At 34.1% G+C, this 7,844-nt stretch overlaps 1 long non-coding RNA gene across 1 annotated transcript; it reads left to right on the top strand.

Moving 5' to 3' along the window:
- The first annotated feature begins 5,749 nt into the window (after positions 1 to 5,749).
- On the top strand, positions 5,750 to 7,400 carry LOC117119695. The gene is made up of 2 exons (XR_004447237.1): positions 5,750 to 6,171; positions 6,802 to 7,400. It is a non-coding gene; the product is annotated as an uncharacterized LOC117119695 (long non-coding RNA).
- The last annotated feature ends 444 nt before the right edge of the window (positions 7,401 to 7,844 follow it).

The raw sequence follows: 7,844 nt of genomic DNA, 5'->3' as shown, positions 1-7,844 counted from the left end.
CAAGTGGAAGAGCGTTAGACCACAGCTTGGAATTTTCATTACTAAGACAATTTTTCCGAGTTGTTTGGGACCAGTGACGGCGCTATGGGGGCTTTATACTAGAGTTCCTATATAGAGAGAGTTGCGACATGAGACGCTGCTGGGTAGCCATCTTGGTACCTTGCATGCATGAGTGAACGCAAAGCCTATGCTACAGTGTGGCGATTGCAAAAATAATTGAAAAAAATAAATAAAAATATTAATAAGAAAATTTTATGTCATTTGAGAATAAATATCTGTTAATCAACATGTGTTTGACATTCATAACAAAATTCCAAAAGAAATTGATTCTCAATACGCTATTATTAATTATTATATTACATGCAGTTTTTGCTTCACCAAAATTGCATAGCGCCTTAGCTAGGTGTACAACATCGCGTTTGCTCGGCTCATAAAATAACTAGTAGTATATAATAAGAGAAATCTGCAAGTCACTGAAAAAGTACTACGCTACTTTTACAGCTAGCTAGGCTTAGTCTAGTACTACCTACCTACGTACTGTACTGCAGAGGCCTATTTTAATACACTATTTAGATAGGCTCTTCTTTTCCTATCTTGTAGCAGATGTCGAAACATTTTTTTCATTTCTTAAAACTTATAATTTATAGTGCTGTAGAATAGTCTTTAAGAACATTTCCAGAAAAAAATAATGTGATACGATTCTTCGTTACGGAGTTATGAATTTTTAAGTAACATGAGTTCAATAATTTTGCCTCAAAGCTTATCTTATTTTTGTTGGCTATGCACCACTGACTTGATCCATGGGCACCAATGGGCACCAAGATGGTAGATAGAGGGCGACCAGTAGTCACGTGACCTGAACCGCTCATGTCGTAACTCTATAATATACTAGGAACTCTATTTTATACCAGAGCCATAGATAGAAAGCGCTGCGACCGTTGCAACATTGAGAATTTAGAAGCCATTTTGTGTCCAACGCGATGCACGTTCTGTTTCTAACGTGATGTGCGTTCCGGTGTATAATATTGTATATTACAATTAGTGGCCTCCTGTATAGTTTAATTTCATTTAATCTTTTAGCAGCCGAATTTCATTTCAACTATGGCTATGTTCTCACACGGCAGCTAACGGTTAGCAGGATCCTGTTATTTTTGCAAATAAATGATATTTGACGACCAGCAAAAATTAATCAAATCTGCATATCAAAATGTAATTAAAATCCGTATATAGGGTATATAGATTGTTGCTCTTTAAATGTGAATATGAGCGAGCCCTATACAAATCTTATGTTATTAATTTGATTATTATTATTATTTATAAATATTAAAATAGTATAGGTCAGTTGGCCGCAATATATAAACTGTCCTTTGCTGTAAATGTTGTAAATTGTAAGTGTTAAATGATATACAGGATCTGTGATATATTCAACTTGTGTACCTATTTTTCTACCACGCTATCGGTTAGCAAGTTGAGCGTGTTTCTATCATCAACCAATCACACGTACGCGTTTACAATTTCCAGTTTCTTATTGGCCAGTGATTCGATCATCATATTCTTGGTATCCGGATCGGTATCTTGGTCGTATGGACGCACGGCAGCTGCCGTGTGAGAACATAGCCGGTAACGAACTTTGGCGTAACGCGAACACCCTATACCAGATCCATGGCAACGACTAGGACGCCCTCTCCCAAAACTGATTACTTTTCTGCAAAGATCTTATAAACACAAGATAGTGTTCTCCGCGAATAAAACCGTTGATTTGGCACAGAAAAGTAATCAGTTTTAGGAGAGGGCGTCCTAGTCGTTGCCATGGATCAAAGATAGGGTGTTCGCGTTACGCCATAAGTATCGTATCGTAGCTTTAACCTGCGTTTCGGAGGCTTATCTGACGAAAAAGGTAAAAATCCAATCAAGAAAATCAAGGAACTTATAAGGGAAAAACTTGTGCTTGATGACGATATCTGTATTGAACATAGATCTGGTAAGCTGAACCCCCAGTCAAAGAAAACTGTCATTGCTAAATTCGTATACAGACCCAAGAAACTTGTAGTTCTTAAGAAGGCAAATTTAATTTAAAAAAAACAAAAAACAAGTCATTCTTCGTGCTTGAAGATTTGCCGTTTGCAGATGTAAGGAAGAAACGTGAATTTAAGGACGAAATGACCAAAGCATACCAGGGCAAGCATCCACTATTTAGGAACGGAACACTATACATAGACGAGAGACCATTTTATTTATTGTAGTACATAAATTGCATGGCGGAATAACAGTAACATAACTTAAACATGTATTGTAGATATGGAAATCATATATCGTACGAATTTGATTTGCTGCCAAGTATTATATTTCTTCTTCTTTTTTTTTATTCTTTAGCAACTAAACTTCTTTTTTTTTTATAATTATATTTACTTATTTCTCAATTATAATAGTATTATTATTGTTGGTGCTCTTTTTCGTAGGCTATTGTACACTCAAGTAAAAATTACAAATCTCTCCCCTGAACTTCATTCCACAAACTTAATATTGATATAGGCCTTGGATATATAGATAAACGGTATGATATAACCAAAATTCAATTTTATCCTATTTGGTACATTGGAAATGATAAGCAGGATGAATCTCTTTAACATAATAATTAATAATCTCGCTCCCCAATCTGACACACTCGATGATTGTACTTTTATAATATTACTCAATTCAATTCTAAATTTGAACCACTGTCTGAATCTAAATTGTCCTTATTTCATCTAAATATGAGAAGCATTGCAAGAAAATTGGACATGCTTGAACTGCTTGAACACTTTATAAATTTACTAAATTGCAAATTCTCCATCATTGGTATTTTTCAAACCTGGTTACATAACAACACATTAAGTCCGTATCTCACAAATTTTTCCTTCAATTCTAGCAATCGCTTAGGTACGGTAATAAAGGTAGCAGGGGTGTCGCTTTCTTCGTAAAAAACGATATCTCTGTAAACGTACGTCGAGACCTTGCTCTTCCTAATGAATTTTGTAAATCTCTCTTCTAAAGAAGTAAAACGATTTAATAGGAATTGTGTGCAGAACATCAAGCACCCACCTTGATTCTTTTACTAAGCAAGGTGATGCAACTTTAGGAAAAATTAACAACGAAAATAAACACTGTTATATTATGGGAGACTTTAATATTGATCTTCTGAAGTTCCACAACCATAATCCAAATAATAGTTAACTTAATATGTTTTTGTCTCATTCGTTTTTTCCCAGTATTTCCAAACCAACAAGAATTACTCCTATGTTTTATATTAAAGTAAGTCTAAACATCATTCTGTTTTGTGCAGCTAAGTTTATAAATTGAATAAAATAAAAATATATATTACAGCATCAGTATGTGTCTTGAAATGCATTAAGCCCCTTTTTAATTATTTTAACGCGTATCTATATCTTGTGCCTACCTTAGTTTTCTACAGGCACCATGTCTAAAAAATTATTTGTACAATTTTAAATGCAAACGCAAGAGTTTAACGCAAACGCAAGCTGCGACAAATTCTTAGCTTCTTGGAGGTTCGCCAATGTCATCCCACATCAACCGTTTACATTCAAATCATATGGTTTTTAGATACCTAAATAAATTGATTTGATAACGTTAACTCTATTTTTGAGAATAAAAGCTGGAGAGACAATGTTAAAACCCTGAAAAATTGTACCGAGCACACGGGAAGTAGTAATACGCATTTAAAAACGATAGACCTAGCTAAAGATTATAATCTCTGTTCTCTGTAAAAGTAAATTAAGGTGAATTAATAAATCTTATATTGTGTATACTCTGTAGGCCCTTCGGAATAAAAAAAAAATATTCAGAGCCGCATACTGCAGAAATTATCACAATATTAGGATATTTCATTCTACTTTACAGTACTGTTAACTAAATCGTAAGCTAATGAATATGCATAGGCTGAATGACTCACGGTAAACGGTCTCTGAATGGTAGTAAGTGGCATGAATATTAATGACGATAAGGCAAAGTGTCAGTGCAAATATGTTATCAAAATGGTTAGTAAAGAGGTATCTAGCCAGGTTGAACATAACATATCTTAAAGGAAAGATGTGGACTCACAGTCAGCATATCGTGGGAACAGCCATTATCTGCTTTCTCATTCCTTATTGTTTATCTATACTCAGCATTAAGACATTGTCTTTGCTAGTTAGCATTCTTACTTAAGATAACAACTCAGCTCTCTAGTTAATTCTTATTTACTATTTTTGTTTATTTCGCATTAAGTTTTAGTACCGCCCATGCTTTGTTGATAGGCCAATAAATTTCAGGCAACTTGTAGCTAAGTACACTATCTCTAATGTATATCAGTCACGCTGATGAAGTCCACAGGAGTGGACGAAGTATTCGTGTTTAATAAATTATGTTCCAAAAATACGTCAACTTGACTTTTGTTTTCATTGTCATCACTTTCACCAATATATTTGTTATGGAACGACGTGCTACATCATAGATGTGTATAAGTGTTGTGTTTTATTTGCAGTCGTCGTGACACATAATTCCATTGAAAGGTTGCGGGGGTGTGCAAAAATGGACTAATTGGTGCCAGGTGGAAGAGCCGGTTGGATCACAGCTTGGAATTTTCATTACTTTGGCAACTTTTTCCAAGTTGTTTAGTAACAGTGGCGGAGATAGGGAGGGATATAGATTTGAAGCCATAGAGAAACTACAAACTCGATATTAGACCGACCAGCACAGTATAATTTAAAAGTAACAAAAGAATTTTACGCAGACCTAATTATTTATATTTAATAAAGGAATGGGTCTGTATTTATTAGAAGTTCTCAGGGTGTAGTAGATTTCTGCTTCCTTTTTGATCACTGTAACTTAGTGACATACTTAGTGACATCGTTCTCTTTTCTTCTGTGAATTGTTAATTTTACCACTCATAACTAATATATTATATAGGTTAATGGGTCTATATTTATGAGGTTTATGATCTAGTGTTTCTGCTTCCTCCTTCGAAGATGTTATTGTTTAAAAGTATCCTAATGCCATACGAATGACGTCGTTTCCTATTCATTGACCTGTTACTCGTGCTATGACAATGACAAAATGTATTAGGACTGGTGTAATAATACTTTTTCAGGTATCGTTTAAGCGAGACTTTTTATACCTTGTTTCGCGAACTTATTTAATTACTTTCAAAGTGTATTTTTGTAACAAAATGTAATAGGTAATGATTAAGAAATGTGACAAATAAAAAAAAGAAACAAAGAAAAAAATAATTATGTAACATATTGGAAGTTTTAGTATTTCATTATAACGAATATCTACATTCTGTAGTTGTGATCCTTCACCAAAATTTAGTTCAGAGGATTAGTCAAGTCATAAGGTAGTCAATCATTATGCATAAAATTTAATGATGTTAACTTTGTTGTAATGCATAAGTATGTAAGTGAAAAAAGACTGGTTTCCTTAAAATCACTCCACTGTCGCTAATATAGTGTTTTCAGTGCAACTGTTGTACTGCATAGGGTCCCAGACGCAATCGGCAAAGCTTCCCTACTCGACCAGCCAATCAGCATTACCTAAAGCTGTTGGCGATGGCGTGTAGCATTTGTATGGAAACCAAAGATCTTATATTTACAAGATGGCGCTCCGCATATATGTACAACAAATAGAACTGTCAATTTTCAGTATAAGTAAAACGTAACCATTTTTGAGAGAGGCTTCCTTCTTGTTACCATGGTTGTTACAGAATTTTGCGTGCAGAAATTGCGAGATGCGCTATCTTTAAAGTAGTTAATAATCTTTGATGTCAAAGTTGAAAAGTAGTCACTTTTGTGAGTGGGCGCCCTACTGAACACTGCATTATTACAGAACTTGCACACAGAAATCGTGGAGAACGCTCTCTTTTAATTATAAGCTCTTTGAAGGAAACCAAGCTAAAGACACACTAATGACTTGGACAATATATAAGCTTATAATTTTTTTTTTATAATTTTGATTGTCCGTAAGGACCAGCAGTGTTCATTTCGCAAGGTATTATCCAGCACGGATAATACAAGAAGTGCTACTAAGGACTGCTTGTACAAGAAGGGCTACGAAGCTCTCTACACGCCATTCTTCATGAATAAACAAGTAATGCAAGAGGTAGCCCAGCTTAGCCAGTTTGATGAAAGACTTTATAAGGTTAGGTTATTAACTTTTTCTCAAGTATATTTTGGCTTTTTGAATAATAAAGGATGCTTAATATTTTTATTAGTTTTTTTTTTGGTATAAATTACTATTGAGGCTTGCTATCCCAAAACTAGCGTATTGTTTTAATTGCTAAACTGAGTAATTAGTATAAGAATATGGCAGAATTGTATACTTTAGTACAGAGAAGCTGTAATACTTTTACTTATAACTTTGACAATATTAAATCGATTCTAGTCTATGACCCTTGATTATAATGTATAGAATATGAATATATTAAAAAGTAAATTTTCATGTTTTTGTTATTGATGCTAGTTTTGGCTTGGCAAGCCACATTTTATTATACTAAGCCCATCCAATCCAAAATAGTTGACTCAGTGCCCGCCATCTAATCAAAGAAGAACAATTAAATGTTCCCAAAATAAATATATAACTTATATCATACTATGATATTATGTAATGTATTGTCCATTAAACACTTCAGATACAGTAAAATAAAAAATCAAATATTCACAACACCCAGTAGTTATGTGCAATCTAAAGGCAACAATGAAAGCGCACATTGCAGATCTACACAGTGAAAATGATTTTCAATATTCTCAAAATAAATATCTTCATTTGCAGGTTATTGGCAAAGGCAGCGAGAAAGCCGAAGACACAACGTATGAGGAAAAGTACCCGATAGCAACCTCTGAACAACCAATCGCAATTTTGCTCAATTCAGATTTTTCAATATTGCTTAGCTTAAAAATTGCTTAAAATTAAAGAGTTAATTTTACGCATCATGTGCCATCTAAGAAGATTTTAAAGCTAAGATTTTTTTAAAGATGGTTTAATAAATCAGCTTAAGATCTTTGCTTAGGAACATACTTTTTTCACTTAAGACATTTGCTAAGCTGAGATTGATAAATATTGTGCCAAACCCCTAAGTAAACTGAATCACTACAAAGTATTGCTAGAGTACCAATCTTATCCAGTCACAACAATATGTCATCCTCCCAAAACATTAAATTTTTGTTTATGAAATAACTTACTTGTTAGAACTATAGACAAAAAGCTAATGAACATCGTATAAACGTTTTTCACACTTCTGTCGTATTGATTAGGGAACATTAAAAATTCACATTTATCTATCAAAAACTCTTATCAAAATTTGTATTTCTATGTAGTGATTGAATTAAATTGTGGCAAATTTTAGTATACGCCTGATAATATGCAAATAAGATGTATCTGAATGTTTTGTTTTCTTTAATTGGTCACCGACCTACTATACATTCCTACAAACATTAATTGTCCACACACCGGTACCAGATTATAAAGTGTTTATGCAGATTTAAATTACATAATTATTTAAATTATTATACTTTATATTCATACATATATTAAGCAAGAGAATGCAATGAGTGCTGGGGTGGCGCCAGGATTTGCCCGACAGGGGAGTTCCGACTCCCCGACGGGGTGAGAGGGCGATGTCCCCGACGAAAAAGAGTGGGCGTGGTCAAAATATCTCGAAAGTGTCCCTGGAGGCGAAGCCTCCGAAAAATATGACTTAGGGGTTTCAAAGGCTTATTTAATCGATTTTAGAGTCTACTATATGTAGAAAACACACACACTTTTTTTTTCTCCCCGACGAATTGTGGTTTTTCTCCCCGACCGGGGAGCCAAGC

This window comes from Anneissia japonica, unplaced genomic scaffold (assembly GCF_011630105.1).
Source record: "Anneissia japonica isolate Jap-2015-1 unplaced genomic scaffold, ASM1163010v1 scaffold7767_len233565_cov179, whole genome shotgun sequence".
NCBI lineage: Eukaryota > Metazoa > Echinodermata > Crinoidea > Comatulida > Comatulidae > Anneissia > Anneissia japonica.
The sequence above is the reverse complement of the archived record's forward strand: the minus strand, read 5'-3'. Positions and strand labels throughout refer to the sequence as shown.